Below are 20,767 nucleotides of genomic sequence, written 5' to 3'. Positions count from 1 at the left end.
CTGGGCCCTCAGAATGTGCTCCAGCAGCTGTCTTCCTGTTCCAGTGGAGAGCCACCACTGACGCTGCCAATGCTGCAGCTGCCATCGCGAGCTCCTGGGCCTTCAGGACATGCATCTTCTTGTTCCAGGGAGTCTCCATTTTTAAAATGGTGACACCCTGTATTTCTGGAAATACATCCTAGAGATGGCAGAGAAATCTGCCGCAGACACCAATAACGCCGGATTCAAAGGAATTCAGCCTCCGGAGTCCACGGCAGAGTGGCACCACTCACCTCCACCTCCCTTCGGAATCCTACGGAACCAGCCTCTATCTGCAGCGATTCCACGGAGCCACAGGCCAGCTCCGTATCGCTGGCCTGGTGAATGGCTACAGCCACAAGTGGCATAGTGAATGCCACTTGTGGCTGTAAAGCCCCTTAGTTTAACCTAAATGCAGCTGTAAATGGCTGTATTTAGGTCAATCTTTATGTCTGCAAATGTTGTCCACTATGCCATTTGCGTCCCTGTTTTTTCATGTGATAGGCTAGCCACAAGCTGGCCTAACTCAATCTGCGTCAACTCAGGCCAACTCGCATATTTTCCCATTTTTTTAAAACAAACATTTGAATAAATAGAAATGTGCATAAATTGCAGGCACAATTTATGTAATTTAGACAAATTTCGGTTGTAACTTGCATAATTTGTGCTAGTTGCACCCTGAAATTTGCACACATTTCTATTTGCATAAATTTTTAAAAATGGAAAAAGTTCCCAGATTACAGGAAAAGCCCCACAGCTAGGTTCTCAAACCTGAGCTGAGTTGGGTGCTCACCAGGAATCAATCAAGCCCCCAAAGGGCTGGATTCCACGGCGACGTGCATCCCTAATATTGGGTCTCCTTTGCTGAAGTTTATGTACAGTTCTTAGAAATGTATGTGTGTGTACACACACAAACACACACATGCACTCAAATCTATGTAGCTACATTTTTCTTGTACTCTTCATAGTTTTTTTGTGTGTAAATTTTACAGTAAAAACAGTAGTTTTAAAAAGCAGCATAGTTGCGTAGGAAGTTGAGAAAGAAAGGAGGAAAGAGTGGGAGAGGGAGGAGAGAGAGAGGGGGGGAGTGCTGCTGCCACCATAGTCACTGCAGCTACTAGCTAAGCAAGCTTGGGGACTCTCCAGGTTGTGGTTGGGGCTGGGGGCTCATACACACCAATTATGACTGATTTTTATTTATTTATTTCTTGCCTTTCTATACTGCCCCCTAGCCGAAGCTCTCTGGGCAGTTAACAAATTTAGAACTGTCATGGGGGGAGAGTTTTCCTGAGAATTCTGGTTTTGCTTGTAATTGTTGGGCCCAATCCAAATTAAGTTCAGGGAGCTTGCCCATCTCTAGATTGCGGCCGAATACTACAAAGCATTCTCTGAAACTTTGTGATGATGCAGTGTCTTACATTTCTTTAACTGAAACACATCAGCTGATAATAAAGGCAGAGCTCCTTGTTCTCTAGCCCTGCTGAGGCCATCCACTTGCACCTCTGTCTAAGAAGCATCCACCTCTCTGTCTTACTTCATTTACTGTTGTGTCTAGAAGTTTTACTTTGTGTTGAGGGAGGAACCATAACCAGTAGCATAGAAATGGGACATATATCTGTCCTATTGGGCCAGAAGTAGCAGCTGATACTTAGAGTTAGAGCCAAACTACAGGTTACGCCAATCATGTAGCGTGTAGTTAAGGTTGGCATTCTATTTTCTTGTGTAAGTGTGCATGGCCCACTATGCCCATTATGGTGGGACATGGGAGAGGGCCTTCTCTACTGTGGCACCCTGGTTGTACAATGCCCTCCCCTTGGAGGCCCGATTGGTGCAGACATCAGTTTCATTTTGGCGCCAAGTGAAAACGTGGCTTTTTACCAAAGCCTTTGAGGGCGAAATCATTCCCTAAAGTAGCACACTGTTTTAACGGTGTTATTATTTTGGATTTTAATTGGTATTAGCTTGTTCATGGTTTAATGTGTTTTTAACTGTTTAATTATTTACTGTTTTATACTGTTTAAATTGATTTTATCTGTACGCCACCCTGAAATCTTAATGAAATCACGTAGGATAGAAATATTTTAAATAAAATAATAAATCAATAAAAATAATGTACCCAATTCAGATTGATGCCACTATGCTATGGAGGGAAGGATCAAACCCCCTAATCCCCACGCCACTCTTTTACACACACATTGATGGTGTTTTAACAAAATACAAATATGGCATAAATTGAGGCTTCCCCCCACCCCCACACATACACACACAGGGGGAGATTTAAGGAAAATTTGGGGAAACACAGAAGAGTAAATAAAAAGCTAACCCTCAGCTACAGGCTATACAGTTAGCATACCCTGTACTCTGCCTCTTAGTAGAGTTGCATTTAAAGAATGAACAGCAAAAACCTCCCTTCCATGCTCATAGATTTGGACTATAAGATATATGTTCATGTAGTTGTCATGAAGAGACAAATTCATTCATTTTTTAAAAAATAAGACTGAGCATGCTCCACCCCTCAAGCTTTCTTTCTTTCTTTTGGGGAAGTCACAGCAGTCCGCGCAGCCTCCCAGACCACACTCACTGAGCCGGTGCACATTTACCAGCCCATTTGATGAGCGCCACACATAGGCTACAAGTGCCCAGTGACCGCCCATCCCCTTAGTGAGCCACCATTTTCAGCAAAAAATAGCAGCTCGGGCTTTTCCGGAAATGTAATGTTGTGTAAATGATGGTTGTAAAGATGTCCATTTAAACCTGTAATGTTGCGTAAATGGCCCCTTCATGGCCGTCATTTATGCAACATTACATTTAGGGATGGGGGAGAATTTCTCCCTGAAACTTCGGGGGGCCGAGTGCCAACATGTTTGGCCCCCCAAAGTAGTTTCGGGGAGAAATTCTCTGCACCCCCCCCCACCCCCCGCACCCCCCCCAGGACGGGACTTACCTTTCCCGAATGTCCCTCCCGGCGGCGGGTCCCGGCGGCGGTTCGTCAGGTCTTCGACAGGGGCAGACCAAATAAGGAACTTATTTGGTCTGCCCCTACAGCGACCAAATAAGGAATGCGAATGACGGCTCCCTATGGGGGCCGCCATTTGCGTACGCGCTTTTTTTTTTTTTTAAGTCACCCGTGATAGGCTACGTGACGATTAACGTAGCCTATCACGGCTGACTTTGCAAATCTAGCCGTGATAGGCTACGTTAATCGACACGTAGCCTATCACGGGGGCGTTTTTTTTTTTTTTTTACTTTTTATTTCGCGGCCGGGCGAGGCGCCTCCTCCCCGGCCTGAATTTCGGCCGGGCGAGGCAGGAAGCCTCCCCCCCGGCCTGAATTTCGGCCGGGCGAAGCGGGAAGCCTCCCCCCCGGCCTGAACTTCAGGGGGAGCAGCGAAGCGCCTTCCTCCCACCGCGAAGCAAGCTGCGAGACCAGGTAAGTGGTTTTCGTGCACGCCTAATTACATTTCCAGAAAACCCCGAGCAAAATGGCAGCTTGCTAAGGGATGGGTGATTGTTGGATTGTCCAGTGGTGAGCGCAGTGAGGTGACTGGGGGCAGACAGCAGCGGTTCAGCGACTGCCCAGCAAGAACAGATGGAGGTGAGTCTGTCCATCCCTACTTACTTTCTTTCCCAAAATGGATGCCAGTCCTAGGCCTTTGTGAACACAGAACAAAACAAAGTCCTGTTATTACATCACATAGCTGGTATAGCCTTCATGTGATGTTATATGGGCAAAGGAAACAGTGTTTTGGAACATGTGCAGATTATTCCTGCTGTGATCACCAACTGAGAAACATCAACTAAGGATTGGAAGAATTGCTTCTACGTGAGAGGGTGTAAGGTAGGGATGTCAGAGAATTCCACCACAGATCTCGGTGAGGCCGAATGCCCGTGCATTCACCCCCCAAAATCCGTGGTGGAATGAAGCCCCCCCACCCCCTTGCCCTGCAATATGGGCCCAGAACGGAGCACCTACCTGCTGCCGTCTGCGCTGACCTGCAAATGGCGGCCACATCTGCAGCCGCCATTCGCTTCTTCCATATAGCTGTGATAGGCTACGTAAATACTTACGTAGCCTATCACGGCTTAACTACGGGAATGCAAATGGCGGCGGCTACAGCGACCGCCATTTGCATTCCCTTTTTTTGCCGTTCTAGCCTACGTAAATATTTACATAGGCTATTACGGCAGAGAAAAAAAAAAGGAATGCAAATGGCGGCCACTACACCATTGGTGTTCCCTTTTTCTTTTTTTTTGCCGTAATAGCCTACGTAAATATTTATGTAGGCTAAAAAGGCCAAAAAAGAAAAAAAGGAATGCAAATGGCGGCGGCCGTAGCCGCCTCCATTTGCGTCAGCTGTGTGGTGGGTTTTTTTTGCCATGATAGGCTATGTAAATATTTACGTAGCCTATCACGGCAAAATACAGGGATGCAAATGGCGGTGGCTACGGCAGCCGCCATTTGCGTCCCTGCAGGCTACCCAGCAGCTGGATGTCCAGCTGTGGGTGGCCCCAGCCAGTGACTCTGCGGAATCTTCATGGAGCGGAGCCGGCTGGAGAGAATTTTGGGGGGGAGGGAAGGAGCGCCTCCCCCCCACTGCGAATGTCACCCTTCGAAAAGGTAAGTGACTTTCGTACATCCCTAGTGTAAGGCATTTCAGACCCAGCACTACTCATTTGGAAAAGAACCTGGAATTGATTCTTGAATTCAAGCTTTTTAAAGACAAATATATCCACACCAATTAATTACCAATTATAGGCTGAGAAAGAACTCTTGAAAAACTAATGAGCTTTCTTTTCCTAAATGCTTATTAAGAGAATTCATAAATACTAAGCCAATACTGAATTGAGCCAAAAGATTGTTGCTCGTCACTACTTAAAAGTACTTTTCCTCGAACGGTTGGCTCTATGAACACTGGCATGGTAGTTGATGTAAGCACTGCTTGTAAGTAAGCAAAATAATCCCCTTTTCCCTCACACAATAGGGGAAAGGTGGAGTTCCGCTGTTCACTACAGCAGGTACAAAGAAGGGGGAACAAAAATAGGGGGGGGTGACTGGGGAAAGCTGCAGATACCTCGCCTCCCATTTTGTCATTGCATTAAATGTTTATTCTCCAGGTTGCAACCTCACAATCATAGACTATAGCATTATGTAATGCATCCTGAAAACAGAAGGGCTAAATGATACAAACATTGCAGTCCTATGCATCTCTACTCCAATAAGGTCCATTGAGCTCAATGGAACATATTCCCAGGTAGGCACACATAGGGTTGCAACCCTATACAGACTTACCTAAGAGTAAACCCCACTGAAGTCAATTTGGCTTTATTCTAAGTAGACAGCACATACAGGATTGTAATGTAAATATAGGGATGGGGGAAGAAGATATGTTCAAGATCCCAAGGGTTCTCCAAACATTGTCTCGTCACTAGTCTCATGCCCATTTCCCATTCCCATTTGTGACTGGTACTCGCTCTGTGTGAACTTGCACAAATCGAGCAAGAATTGAATAGATTTGTGCAAATCACCCCAAATGTGCTTTTTTCCCTAATTTACGCAACTTTCTTCCATAGACTAAAGCAGGGCTGGTTCAACCCATTTGCGCAAATCAAACTGAGAATTGTGAATGAGCACTTCTTTGACGATATGTGAATATTTTTGGCGGACACGTGCTCGAGCTCACAATTGAAATTCTCATAACCCCTATGTAAATAGTCTGATGTCTTTTTTTTCTTTTCTTTTTTAAGTCAAAGGCTTCAGCCAGGCTTTTAGATTGTTCTTGGGAAACCTCTTAGCCCTAAATCACATCAGAATTATTCATTCTGTCTTGTTGTGCTATCCTTAGGGGAACATTTTGCACCTTCATTCTGGGAGATCAAAAAAGTAGGGATGTACAAAAGTCACTTACCTTTTTGAAGGGTGACATTCGCGGTGGGGGGAGGCACTCCGTCCCTCCCCCCAAAATGCTCTCTGGCCGGCTCCGCTCTGTAGAGATTCCACAGAGCTGCCAGCCGGGGCCACCCGCAGCCAGACATCCGGCCACTGGGCAGCCTGCAGGGATGCAAATGGTGGCTGCCATAGCTGCCGCCATTTGTGCCCCTGTATTTTGCCGTGATAGGCTACGTAAATATTTACATAGCCCATCATGGCAAAAAACCCACAAAAACAGCGAACGCAAATAGTGGCAGCTACGGCAGCTGCCATTTGCGTTCCCTTACTTAAGCCGTGATAGGCTACGTAAATACTTACGTAGCCTATCATGGCTATATGGAAGAAGCAAAAGTCCTCCATTTGCATACGCTGGGTTTTTTTCCCCCTGCTGTGGAACAGCAGCTCCACCAGGTTCCGCTGGGGGGGGAGGCGCAGAAATTTTTATGTAGCCTATCACGGAGAAAGAAAGGGACGCAAATGATGGTGGCTATGACAGCTGCCATTTGCGTCCCTGCAGGGCTGCCCAGTGGCCAGATGTCCGGCTGCGGGTGGCCAGAGCTGGCTGGCGGCTCCACGTCTTGGCCGCGGAGCGGAGCCAGCCAGCCAGGTTTCCGGGGGGAGGCACAGAGCGCCTCCCCTCCCATCGAGGATTCCGGGGGGAGGGACGGAGTGCCTCCCCCCCCAGCGGAACCCGGCGGAGCCAGGTAAGCGGGGTTTCGTGCACCCCTAATTGTAATAGGAATAAAATGTTTGTATAGGAACCCCTTTCCTGTCCAGTAGGTAATAAGTGGGCAGCCTGCAGCAGAGACAGGGCTGACATCCACAATTTCAGGGCTTCCCGACTGAATTGTGTGTGTGTGTGTGGGGGGGAGGATTTGACAAGTTCTTCAACAAGTATGGATTATGGCTCTGCTGGGCTAAACAAAGTAGTGTGTGGAGAGGATGAAACTGGCAAGGATATTAGAAAGTGGAGAATATGACTCCGCAGGGCTACATAGAGGAAAGACAGACTTGCAATCTTGTGCAATTGCACAAAAATGCCAATTCTTATTCTTATTTATTAATTACAACCCCATTTGTGCACATTTCAAGATTCTCTCCCCCCCACACACACACACAGTCCAATTACCATTTGCACCAATCATGGGACCCAGAAAAAATGCAGAAATCATTTCCAGAATCAGGGGGAGGGGGAAATCTGCCACCACTTACCAGAACAGAAACTCTGCAGAATTCCACTGGGCTTGAAAGGAATGGAATTCCCAGTGTCTCCCATGCCTACAGAAACAGCAATGTGGAGGAAGTGGGGCTATTCAGGGAGGGGGGCTCCCTGAGGGCATCTTGCAAAGTGCCCCCCCCAAGCCTACAACCAAGTCTCAGTGTGGATGCCAGAGCCATATGTGGCATAGGCACCGCCAAGAGACTGTGGCAATCCTGGGTAGGAGGAGGGAGGCTCATGGACATGAAAACAGACTCATGTGTACTCTGAGATCCCTGGAGAGATTAAATCAATTGCTCTTGAAGAAGATTTGTATGATTTCAGATACATAGGGCCAGATAAGTTATTCTTAGTGCATGCACTTTGAGCTGCCCTGCTTGTGATCATGTAAGATGTCTACATCCATTTCTTATGTACTCCAGTGATCCCAACCTTTACCATCTTGTCAACAAGGATATCATACAAAAACTACTAAAAGATTTCATATTATATCCTTGTTCTCAAGATGGTAAAAGTAGGGATGTACGAAAGGGACTTACTTTGTCCCGCAGCTTTTTTCACGGTGGGGGGGAGGCGCTTTGCTTCTCCCCCTGAAGTTCAGGCGAGGGGGAGGGAGGCGTCCCGCCTCGCCCGGCCGAAATTCAGGCCGGGGCGGGAGGCGCCCCGCCTCGCCTCGCCCGGCCGAAATTCAGGCCGGGGAGAAGCACCCCGTCTCCCCGGCCGCGAAAGAAAAAATTAAAAAAAAAAAACATGAAAGGCTACGTAATGATTAACGTAGCCTATCACAGCTAGATTTCCAAAGTCAGCCGTGATAGGCTATGTTAATCGTCACGTAGCCTATCACGGGTGACTTTGGGGGGGGAAAAAAAGCGCGTACGCAAATGGCAGCGGCCCATGGGTGCCGCCATTTGCGTTCCTTATTTTGGCACGTCTAGTCTACGTAAAGATTTATGTAGACTACAACGAAAATAAGGGAACGCTATTTGCGTTGCCCTTATTTTCGCCGTAGTCTACGTAAATCTTTACGTAGACTAGACGTGCCAAAATAAGGAACGCAAATGGCAGCGCCCATGGGCCACCGCCATTTTTAGGGATGTACGAAAGGGACTTACCTTGTCCCGCAGCTTTATTCACGGGGGGGGAGGCGCTTCGCTTCTCCCCCCAAAGTTCATGTGAGGGGGGAAGGCTTCCCGCCTCGCCCGGCTGAAATTCTGTCCGGGTGGGAGGCGCCCCATCACTCGCCAGCGAAAGTCAGGCCGGGTAGAAGGGCCCAGTCTACCCGGCCGCGGGAAAAAAAAACACACCCCCGTGATAGGCTACGTAACGATTAACGTAGCCTATCACAGCTAGATTTGCAAAGTCAGCAGTGATAGGCTACGTTAATCGTCACGTAGCCTATCACGGGGGACTTTGGGAAAAAAAGGTGCGTACGCAAATGGTGGCCCCCATAGGGAGCCGCCATTTGCATTCCTTATTTGGTCCATGTAGTCTACGTAAAGATTTACGTAGAGTACGGCGAAAATAAGGGCAACGCTATTTGCGTTTCCCTTATTTTCGCCGTACTCTACGTAAATCTTTACGTAGACTACAGGAACCAAATAAGGAATGCAAATGGCGGCTCCCTATGGGGGCCGCCATTTGCATACGCACTTTTTTTTTTTTTCAAAGTCACCCATGATAGGCTACGTGATGATTAACGTAGCCTATCATGGCTGACTTTGCAAATCTAGCTGTGATAGGCCACGTTAATCGTTACGTAGCCTATCACGGGGGTGGGTTTTTTTTTAACTTTCCTTGTAATGGCGGCGGTGGCAGCCAGTCGAAAGACCGGCTGCCGCCCCCGCCCCTGACGAAGACCCGACGAACCGCCACCGGGACCCACCGCCGGGAGGGACATTTGTGAAAGGTAAGTCCCATCTCAGGAGGGGGGCGGGGGGGCAGAGAATTTCACCGCTGATTTGGGGGGGCTGAATGCGTTGGCGCTCGGCCCCCCAAAGTTTCAGGGGGAAATTCTCCCCCATCCCTAATTTGCGTATGCGCTTTTTTTTTTTTTTTTTTCCAAAGTCACTTTCGAAATCTAGCCGTGATAGGCTACGTAAATCGTCACGTAACCTATCACGGGTGTATGTGGTTTGTTTGGGTTTTTTACTTTTTTATTTTGTAATGGCGGCGGCAGCAGCTGGTGAGGAGACTGGCCGCTGCCCCCGCCCCTGACGCAACACCGCCGAACCACCGCTGGGACCCGCTGCCGAGAGGGACATTCGCTGAAGGTAAGTCCCATCCTGGGGGGGGCGACAGAGAATTTCCCCAACACTTTCGGGGGGCCGAATGCCTCGGCGCTCAGCCTCCTGAAGATTCATGGAGGAATTCTCCGCCATCCCTAGGTAAAAGGAGGGTTGGATGATACTACCATAATGTAGCATGAAAGCCACCTTTTGCCACCTTGTCAATAAAGATGCCAGAGTTCCTGTAGTTACAACCAGTATTAGATCCTATACAGGGCTGGACTAGAAAATGATATCCAAGGTCCCTTCCAACTCTATAATTCTATGAGGTTTCCTCTCCAATTTGTTCTTTGTACTTGTGTCATCCTTTCTTCCTTCCTCAACAGCTGTACTCTGTCAGCATTAATTTTTGCTACACTGCTTCCTGTTCCCATGTTCACTGCAGACTAGGAGAATAGTGGTAAAGCCACACCAAGGTATGGAAGGAGGGACGTGGCTGCATATGTATAGTACATAAAGACATAAGAAGAGCCATGCTGGATCAGACCAAAGGTCCATCTAATCCACCATTCTGTTCACACAGTGACCAACCAGCTGCCCATGGAAAACCCACAAGCAGGATACCTCCTGCCCATGTTCCCCAGCAACTGGTGTACATAGGCATACTGCCTCTGATGCTAGAGGTAGCATAGAGCCATCAGGACTAGTAGCCATTGATAGGCTTCTCCTCCATAATTGTATCCAATCCCCAAGCCATCCTTTTTGGTAGCCATCACTACGTCTTGTGTAAGTGAATTCCATAGTTTAACTATGCACTGTCTGAAGAAGTACTTCCATTTATCTGTCCTGAATATCCACCGATCAGCTTCATGGGGTGGTCCTGGGTTCTAGTATTACTAGAGATAGAGAAAAATATTTCCCTATCTGCATTCTCTATACCATGCATAATTTTGTATGCCTCTGTCATGTCTCCCAGCTGTTGTAACCTTCTCTCATAGGGAAGTTGTTCCAGCCCCTTGATCATTTCAGTTGCCCTTTTCTGCACTTTTTTCCAGCTTTACAATATCTTTTCTTAGGTATGGTGACCAGAACTGTACACAGTATTCTACATGTGGTCACATCACAGATTGTGTAAGGGCAGTATGATGTTGGCAGTTTTATTATCAATAGTAACAACTTGACTCGTGGCCCACTGACCAACAAGTAGGGTGGCCAATGTTGCATCACCAAAAATAGGAGAACAAAAGAGGACATTGATTTGCATGGTATTTGCATGTGCATGGATCACTGCCTTGTTGTGGTGAAGGGGCTTGCATAACTCAATGAAGCCATAAGCTATGCCGTGCAGGGCCACCCAAGATGGACAGGTCATGGGAGAGAGTTCTGACAAAATGTGGTCCACTGGAGAAGGAAATGGCAACCCACTCCAGTATTCTTGCCAAGAAAAAGCCATAGAACGTATCACAAGGCTAAAAGATATGATGCCGGAAGATGAGCCCCTCAGGTCGGAAGGTGTCCAATATACTACTGGGGAAGAGCAGAGGGTATTTCCAAGTAGCGCCAGAAAGAGTGAAGCGGCTGGGCCAAACCCGAAAGGACACTCAGCTGTGGATGTGTCTGGTGGTGAAAAGAAAATCCGATGTTGTAAAGAACAATATTGTTTAGGAACCTGGAATGTCAGATCAATGAATCAAGGTAAGCTGGAGGTGGTCAAACATGAGATGGCAAGATTGAACATCGACATCTTGGGAATCAGGGAACTCAAATGGACAGGCATGGGCGAATTTAATTCAGGTGACCATCATATCTACTATTGTGGCCAAGAATCCCTTAGAAGAAATGGAGTAGCACTCATAGTCAACAAAAGGGTGGGAAAAGCAGTACTGGGGTACAATCTTAAAAATGATTAGGGATGGCAGAGAATTTCTCCCCGAAACCTCTGGGGGCCGAGCGCCAACATGTTCAGCCCCCCGAAGAAGTTTCGGGGAGAAATTTTCCGCACACCCCTCGCCCCCCGCACCCCCCCCGGGACGGGACTTACCTTTGCCGAATGTCCCTCCCAGAGGCGGGTCCGACCGGCGGTTCGTCGGGTCTACGTCAGGGGCGGGGGCGGCAGCCGATCTTTCGACCGGCTGCTGCCAGTGCCATTGCAATAAAAGAAAAAAAAACACACCCCCATGATAGGCTACGTGATGATTAACGTAGCCTATCATGGCTAGATTTGCAAAGTCAGCCGTGATAGGCTACGTGAATCGTCACGTAGCCTATCACGGGTGACTTGAAAAAAAAAAAAACCGCGTAAGCAAATGGCGGCCCCCATAGGGAGCCGCCATTCCCGTTCCTTATTTGGTTGCTGTAGTCTACATAAATGTTTACGTAGACTACGGCGAAAATAAGGGCAACGTTATTTACAAGTAGCTGAGGAAAGAAGGGAAGCGAAAAGCAAGGGAGATAGGGGAAGATATATCCAACTGAATGCAGAGTTCCAGAGAATAGCAAGGAGAGACAAGAAGGCCTTCTTAAATGAACAATGCAAAGAAATGGAAGAAAAAAACAGAATGGGAAAGACTAGAGATCTCTTCAAGAAAATTGGAGACCTCAAGGGAACGTTTTGTGCAAAGACGGGCATGATAAAGGACAAAGAAGGCAGGGACCTAACAGAAGCAGATGAGATTAAGAAGAGGTGGCAAGAATACACAGAAGAACTATACAGGAAAGATCTGAATGTCCCTGATAGCCATGATAGTGCGGTCACTGAACTTGAGCCGGACATCCTCGAGAGTGAAGTCAAGTGGGCCTTAGGAAGCATTAGTAACAACAAAGCTAGCGGAGTTGACAGTATTCCAGCTGAGCTATTTAAAATCCTAAAAGATGATGCTGTTAAAGTGCTGCATTCAATATGCCAACAAATCTGGAACACTCAACAGTGGCCACAAGACTGGAAAAGGTCAGTTTACATTCCAATTCCAAAGAAGGGCAATGCCAAAGAGTGTTCAAACTACCGCACAATTGCGCTCATTTCACATGCCAGCAAGGCGATGCTCAAAATCCTACAAGCTAGGCTTCAGCAGTATGCGAACCGAGAACTACCAGAAGTACAAGCTGGGTTTCGAAGAGGCAGAGGAACTAGAGATCAAATCGCCAACATTTGCTGCATCATGGAGAAAGCAAGAGAATTCCAGAAAAACGTCTATTTCTGCTTCATTGACTACGCTAAAGCCTTTGATTGTGTGGATCACAACAAACTGTGGCAAATTCTTAAAGAGATGGGAGTACCAGACCACCTTACCTGTCTCCTGAGAAACCTGTACGAGCGTCAAGAAGCAACAGTAAGTACCAGACATGGAACAACCGAGTGGTTCAAAATTGGGAAAGGAGTACGACAAGGCTGCATATTGTCACCCTGCTTATTTAACTTATATGCAGAGTACATCATGAGAAATGCCGGGTTGGATGAATCACAGGTCGGAATTAAGATTGCCGGGAGAATTATCAACAACCTCCAATATGCAGACGATACCACCCTAATGGCAGAAAGCGAAGAGGATCTAAAGAGCCTCTTGTTGAGGGTGAAAGAGGAGAGTGCAAAAGCTGGTTTGAAACTCAACATTAAAAAAACGAAGATCATGGCATCTGGCCCTATCACTTCCTGGCATATAGAAGGGGAAGAAATGGAAGCAGTGACAGATTTTACTTTCTTGGACTCCAAGATCACTGCAGACGGTGACTGTAGCCATGAAATTAAAAGACGCTTGCTCCTTGGGAGGAAAGCTATGGCCAACCTAGACAGCATAGTAAGAAGCAGAGACATCACCTTGCTGACAAAGGTGCGTCTAATCAAAGCTATGGTTTTCCCAGTAGTAATGTATGGCTGTGAGAGCTGGACTATAAGGAAGGCTGAGCGCCGAAGAATTGATGCTTTCGAACTGTGGTGCTGGAGAAGACTCTTACGTGTCCCCTGGACTGCAAGGAGGTCAAATCAGTCCATCCTAAAGGAAATCAACCCTGAGTGCTCATTGGAAGGACAGATACTGAAGCTGAAGCTCAAATAATTTGGCCACCTATTGCGAAGAGAAAACTCTCTGGAAAAGACCCTGATGCTGGGAAAGACTGAAGGCAAAAGGAGAAGGGGACGGCAGAGGATGAGATGGCTAGATAGCATCACCAATGCAATGAATATGAATTTGAGCACGCTCCGGGAGAGAGCGCAGGACAGGAAGGCCTGGTGTGCTATGGTCCATGGAGTCACGAAGAGTCGGACACGACTGAACGACTGAACAACAACAATATGTATAGATGCAAATTTAGACATAATTATTATAATTAAAATAAAAATACTGTATATCTCACCATAATGTAGAAGACTCAAGACTGTGACCAGGTGACCTGCTTAGTCTGCTGTCCAGGTGCTAATAGTTAATGGGCAACTTCAAGGACTCTGCTCTCCCTTTGTAAGCTTTTTCTTTATCTTCAAACCAGTCCTGGATTGGACTGTCCTTCAAATAGAGGTCATGTTCAAATAGAGGGCCATTCTGCAAAGTAGAACACATGGGCACCCTGCCAACAAGAGTGGCCATCACTGCATGGAAATGTTTTGAAAGTAAGCCATAAAAAAAATTGTGTCTCTCCTTTACCTTAATAAAACCACCCTGAACCCCTTACGGGTCTGAAAATGGGGTAGAACTAACATATGTGTAGGGATGTTCAAGAAATCCACAATGGAACAAAAGGAAACTGGATTTTCATGAATCCAACCTGCTGACTCTATAGTGGACTGACTTTTTGCCTGTCGGGCAGATTCTGTGGACTTGCAGACTGTTTCTCTAACTTTCCCAAATTTTGCACAAATTTTGTTGTAGAAAAATACACATTTTTTTTTATTTTAAAAGGCCCAAAAATGTGCATTTTCCCCATAGGCTAAAAAGGGGGAAATGTGTATTTGGGGGGAATGTGTACATTTTCAGGTGTGCAAATTTGCACAAACTCAGAAACAAAAAAATCTTATTCTGTTGGTGGGCAGACAATGGAATAAAAGGCTGCTGACAATTTGTGAAACATAAATGGAACAGATTTTACACAATCCATACATCCGTACATATGTGTATATGTATCTGTTTATAAATAAAGCCTGTTTTTAGGGATGTACGAAACACTTAGCTGGTTTCACCCAGGGACATCCGTGGGGGGGGGAGGTGCTCCATCCCTCCCCCCGAAATCCTCCCTGGCCAGCTCCGCTCTGTGGCGACTCCGCAGAGCTGCTGGCCGGGCTGTTTGCAGCCAGACATCCGGCCGCTGTTGGGCTGTGCAGGGATGCAAATGGCGGCCACCGTAGCCACCGCCATTTGCGTCCCTGTCTTTTGCCATGATAGGCTATGTATATATTTACGTAGCCTATCACAGCAAAAGACAGGGACGCAAATGGCATAGCGGCTGCCATTTATGTTCCTGCCTATTGCCGTGATAGGCTACATATATATTTACGTAGCCTATCACGGCCTCTGCAGGGACACAAGTGGCATCCCTGCATTAGCCGTGATAGGCTACATAAATACTTACGTAGCCTGTCACAGCCATTTGTGGAAAGGTGAACAGTGGCCGCAGACTCAGATGCCATTTGCAGAGCACCGGATGGCCACAAACAGGTAGGCTTCGTTCTGGGCCCATTTCGGGGGGGTGGCAGGGGGGTTGCTTCGTTCCACCATGGATTCCGGGGGACCAAATGCACTGGAATTCGACCTCCCTGGAATCCCTGGCGGAATTCTCCAACATCCCTACCTGTTTTACAAAAACAGTTTTTTAAAAAAATCAGAAATAAAACATGGATGGCAGGAAACAAACTAGGAAGTGCAACACTTAATTGGCAAAGTGGCTTCAGTTATTTATAGAGAGAACTCCCCACACACACAAACACATACACACACGCTTTCTGGTTTCTTTTATTGGCAAACAGCTTAAAAGAGGGGAGAAGGAGCCACGTTAATAAAGCAGGACTTGCTGTGCATTTTGTAAGCCTGTGTCAGAACCCAAGTGTTAAGTAAATGTATGAGCTAACACCGTTAATTAATCATGCCAGCAGAAACAACAATACTATCTAATTTGGTCCCATGTTGACAGTAGCCTTTCCGAGATTAATTGCATTTACTTGGAATGACTCTATTCTTCCTGTGTCTGTCAGAACTACATCTAAGAGTTTTTCTTTGTACTTCCTTTTTGGTTCTATGGGACTACCATTAGGGATGTATGGACTCTGTAAAATCTGCTCTGTCTGTGTTCTGCAGATTGTCAGGTGCCTTTCGTTCCATCATCCTCCCACAGACAGATGCAAATTTTTTTTCCCCCAGCATGCGGAAAAATACAGAAATAATTGCGTAAATATTTACCTAAGTATTTACGTAAGTATTTACATAATTCACCTCAGTATGTAATATTTAGTGTATTGTCCCCCATTCCATTCAACATTTCTTCAGCAGAAACTTACATATTTTCTATGGATTTATATGCATAAATTTCGGGAAAGTAAAAAAATCATCCGAAAGTCCACAGACTTGTGGACTCCACATGGCCTGGGGCGGGGGCACTCTGCAGTAGATTCCACAGGTCGGATTCTTAGAAATCCGAGCTCATTTTAATCCATCTCGAGTTTCTCCAGAATCCCTAACTATCATCCTAGGTAGCTCTCCAATATGGACATATGCTATGTGAAACCCTGGGTATTCTACTGGAAGGAGATATAGATATAGGTATAGGTATAGATATAGATATAGATATAGATGTGTGTGTGTGTGTGTGTGTGTGTGTGTATGTATGCATGTGTGTGTGTTTGTGTATGTGTATATATATATATATATATATATATATAGTCTGAAAAACCATTGTACCAAATTCCCATATCTGTTTGCTGGCACTGGGAGGAGTAATTTCTCATGTTTATTTCCTTTTACAATGTGAGTTTTAAAACCTCAGAGTACCGAATTAAGACTGTGAGTTGGATCCAGGTTTAGTCACATACAAATAGGCTGGTGGAAGCAGACATCCCCACCCCCTCCTCTCACAGCACTCCCTTCTGCCCCCTGAAAATGCTACAAAGAGGGACAGGAAACCCTGCTGAATGGGGGAAGCTGTGGTGCAGGGGGAGGGAATCCCCCAAAATTGGGTGGAGGCACCTTCTGTGAGTGGAACCTTCCTTCAACAGAAGGCAGATGATGAATCCAACTCCATATGTCCAAGAGAATTATTTGGGGTAAATTAAAATGCTACTGGCCTTGTTCAAATGTGCAGGAATTAAGTGTAGGGATGTCGGAGGAATCCAGTTTAGGGGTAGAGCTCAGCTAGATATTGCCAGCTCAGCCTTCCAGACTCTGGCTCATACATCCCTGAGCTTACCTGACTCCTCATTAGGGATGTCAGAGGATTCCACCATGGATCTCAGTGAGGCCGAATGCCAGTGCATTTGGCCCCCTGAAATCCATGGCAGAACGAAGCCCTCCCCCTCGCCCACCACCCCGTGAAAGGTGCGCGAAACAGAGCACTTACCTGGTGCTGTTTGCGCTGCTTTGCAAATGGTGGCCGCATCTGCGGCTGCCATTCGCTTCCCCATTTTTTCTGTGATAGGCTATGTAAATACTTATGTAGCCTATCATAGCAAAAAAACCAGGAATGCAAATGGTGGCTGCCATAGCCTCCGCCATTTGCATCCACAGGCTCCGCACACCTGCGAATGCTTCTGGCTGGTGGCTCCGTGGAGTTGCTGCGGAGCAGAGCCAGCTGGCTTAGGATTTCAGGGGGAGGTGCAGAGCGTCTCCCCCCCACCGCGAATCACCCCTTCAAAAAGGTAAGTGACTTTCACACATCCCTACTCCTCATGCCACGATGCGAGCGTGAGGGTTGACAGGTGTGTGTGGGGGAGTCCGGTGCTGCCTGCCAATCCCTCATTCTCTCCTTGCAAGGACTGCCATTTTGCATAAAAATTGTGGGTAAAAACTATGGGTAAGCCTTCTATGTACATCTAATTAGACCAGTGATGCCTGTAGTTTTGCATAAATGGCCCTATTTACAGCTGCCATTTTGCACAAAGTGGTGATTTACGGAAAAGGCCTAGCCACCATTTGCACAAAATGGTGGCCACTGGAGCACTGGAGTGCTGCTCATTGGGTGCCCATGGAGCATCCAGCAGCTCACTGCATGCAGTGAACAGGGTCTGGCAGCTGACAGGAGTCTGGTGAGTGGCCTGCAGGGCGGGCAAAGGTAAGTTTGCCCATCCCTAATTAAGTGTATAGGTATATTAATCAGATACTGCTCTGGACACCTTAAACACAGGCCCAATTTCACATGGGTCCTACAAACCACACCCTGCAGATCCTTGGTTACCAACCACTCTTTGGCTCAAATGGCACAGGTGTTGATGCCAAAAACACACTCAATCACCATGGACTGCATTGATTGTATTGTTTTTATTGACAAAAGCAAATACATTCAAGACAAATATAAAAAGAAGATGGTGTGATGGTTCTAGTTAATAGAATAAGAATATAGACCCAAGGAAACATATTAACAAAGTTCAGAACATGAGAGAAAAGAATGGCATAAGCTGGCAGAAATACAATCCATTACCAGTTACAGCTTTCTGCTAGCAGAGGTGACTCCTTGCCAGGAGTGATACCAACCAGTATCTTCCTTTGACTGTACCATATAGTTTTACACTTGGACATGATGTGTGCTTTGACTATTGATGAGTTAGTGTACCATTTCCCTCCTACCTCTTCACACCTCCCCTATATGTCACTTGTTATCTCCCCTTTCTTCTAGTGACCTTTGTCCACTGAATAAACCTAAATAAAACTGTCTTGAAGCAGGCAGTGATGGGCCAGATGCACTATTCCTGAGAGACCATTCTTCATCCTCACTGCCACCATGAAGAAGGCCCTCTCTGTTCTAGGCACCTGCACTTAGACAGTGATGGGATCCAAAACGGAGCTTCAGAAATAGAGCAAAGGTCCCAAGCAGGCTCATATGAGGGGATAAGACCCCTGACATATTCTACTATGGCTTAGTGGCCTCTGCTGGTTTACTGATCTAACTAGTAAAACCATGCTTGAAAGTAGGAAGGGGGGTATGGCCTTCAAAAGCAAATGGGGTTGGGCAGCTTGGCTAGCTGGCTGGTGGCGGGGGGCAAGGGCAGGCAGCTGCAACAGAGCTTTGGTGGGGGTCTTCACTGGCAACCATAACAAGTGGGTGAGGGGCTGTGATGGTGGTGGTGGGTGGCAGGGGCCCATCAACAGCACTATGCTGAGGGTGCACTGGAGTCTGGTACCTACCCTGCCTACAACTCCCTAGGCCTTCCCTCAATCAAATCAGATTCAACCTGATCTGTCCCTGATCTTCCAGATGCCTCCTGGGTCTGTTTTTGATACTGCAATTTCTATTTTTTCCCTGTCCACCATGGTTATGGACTCCTGACCCCAACCAGGGGCACAGTATTTGTGAAAGACAAAGCTGTCTATCCCAGACAGATCATATAATTATACATGCTTTACAAAAGAACTCCACCTGAAACTTAAAACTTCTATCTCAATCCGGGCACATTGGGATCAGTTGCCAAATGGAACATGAACATCTTCCTTGTCTGCTCAAAGAAGAGGAATATCTGAAGGTTGCCAAATACAAAATAAAAATGAGCGATTCACAATTAACAAATTCACAATTGCAGTGCCAATTCCAAAAGAAGAGAGAATTCTTGGCTAAAGGGAAGCTATACAAATCAACAAATGAATAAACAAGGTTTTTAAATATTCCATTCCACATCACAGAGGTGAAATGAATAATGCACACAGTACCATTTCAAGTATATATCATGTGAAAGGGACATATGTATCTAAACACCTCTGCTATCATGATGGTGCCCTTTTTATTCTGTTGCACAACTTCTCGTGGCTTTTGGGGGGCAAGAACATAAGAGCAAGAACCTTTGGCAATAGATTGCTTTATTTTTAATGCTTTCCGCCTTCATAATGCACTGCAACAACCTGGCAGCATTGTCAGGCCTGGCTTGAGCCTGAGATAATATCTATCTATCTATCTATCTATCTATCTATCTATCTATCTATCTATCTATCTATCTATCATCTATCAATCTCATCCATTTATCTATCTATGGTTGTTGTTTTTAAGATCAAGAAGGAATGACAAAATAAACATCCATATTCATGAGCCAATAGTCTTGATTAAAATAGAATGGAGTACTGTTACAGAAAACGTTTCCCTCCCTCCCTTTCTTCTGGGATTGTATTATCTTGAAAGATAATGTGTTTCATTTGAATAATGTGTTTTTACCATCAAGACAGCAAAATGATGTTAACAGAAACTTTTTGCTTTAAAAAAAGTCAGTCAAAATAAATAATGAAGTACACATTTGAAATTAAAGGTTTTCCTAATCAGTTTAGTAGCATACCCTTTTTATAATCTTTCTATAAATTTCAAGAATAGCAATCCTAAATTTAAATAGCAATTTAGTAGCTCTTCTTTAAAAACAAAAACAAAAAGCTTAAATCTGTTGCTTTGAGTGGGTGGCTTCTGATGACATGTAATGGAAGCTTGAGTGACTTCCGTAGTGTGACCAACCCAAGGCCACCCAGTGGAGCAGACCCTAGGGGTATTGCCTCCCACTGAGCATACAGGACCGGTTTGATCATGCTCCACTGCTTGCTCCAAAGGAAGAATGTACAGATCCAAAGCAACTGAGAGGCTACCATGTCTGAGATTGCTGCTTGCTCTCCATGAATGGGAAAATTCCACAAATTGAACAATGATCTTCAAATCGAATGCAAGCACATGTCCAGTAATGTGTGAACATTTTCAGTGGACACGTGCTTGTGCTTCCATTTGGGGGTTTGAGCAGAGCACGCTCACATGTTTTGCAAGCAAAAGCAAAATTCTCATACATCCTTACCTTTACTTGGCTGGAGAAGACAGCAAAACCCTGATTACACATAACTCTTTAGCCCTGTTCAGCAGTTCATCTTCTCATGTGAAGATGGGGAGATCGGGGAGATCGGGGACAACCTACTTAGCTCCCTCTGTCACATCCCTGTCACAGCCCCACTGACCTCCAGGCACTGAAGGGCTCCCTGTCTTTTTAAGAGCCCTGCACAACCAGGCTTGTAAATCATGTGGGAAGCCTACACAAGTACAGCAGACACCCTGCTGCAGATGTTCACTCTCCAACTTGTAGAGGGCAGCAGGTCTGGTTGATAAGGACAGCATGGGCAGTATCCTACACTGCCACTGCATTTCTGCTCATTCTGTTCCACCAGTGGGGCCCAATGCTAGCACAACTAGGACTTAGCACTTCCAAAAGCAACCCTGGAAGTAAGCGGAAATG

This window comes from Heloderma suspectum, chromosome 4, assembly GCF_057233095.1.
Source record: "Heloderma suspectum isolate Gila_16-S chromosome 4, 16-S_ref, whole genome shotgun sequence".
Taxonomy (NCBI): Eukaryota; Metazoa; Chordata; class Lepidosauria; order Squamata; family Helodermatidae; genus Heloderma; species Heloderma suspectum.
Note: the sequence above shows the minus strand (reverse complement) of the source record.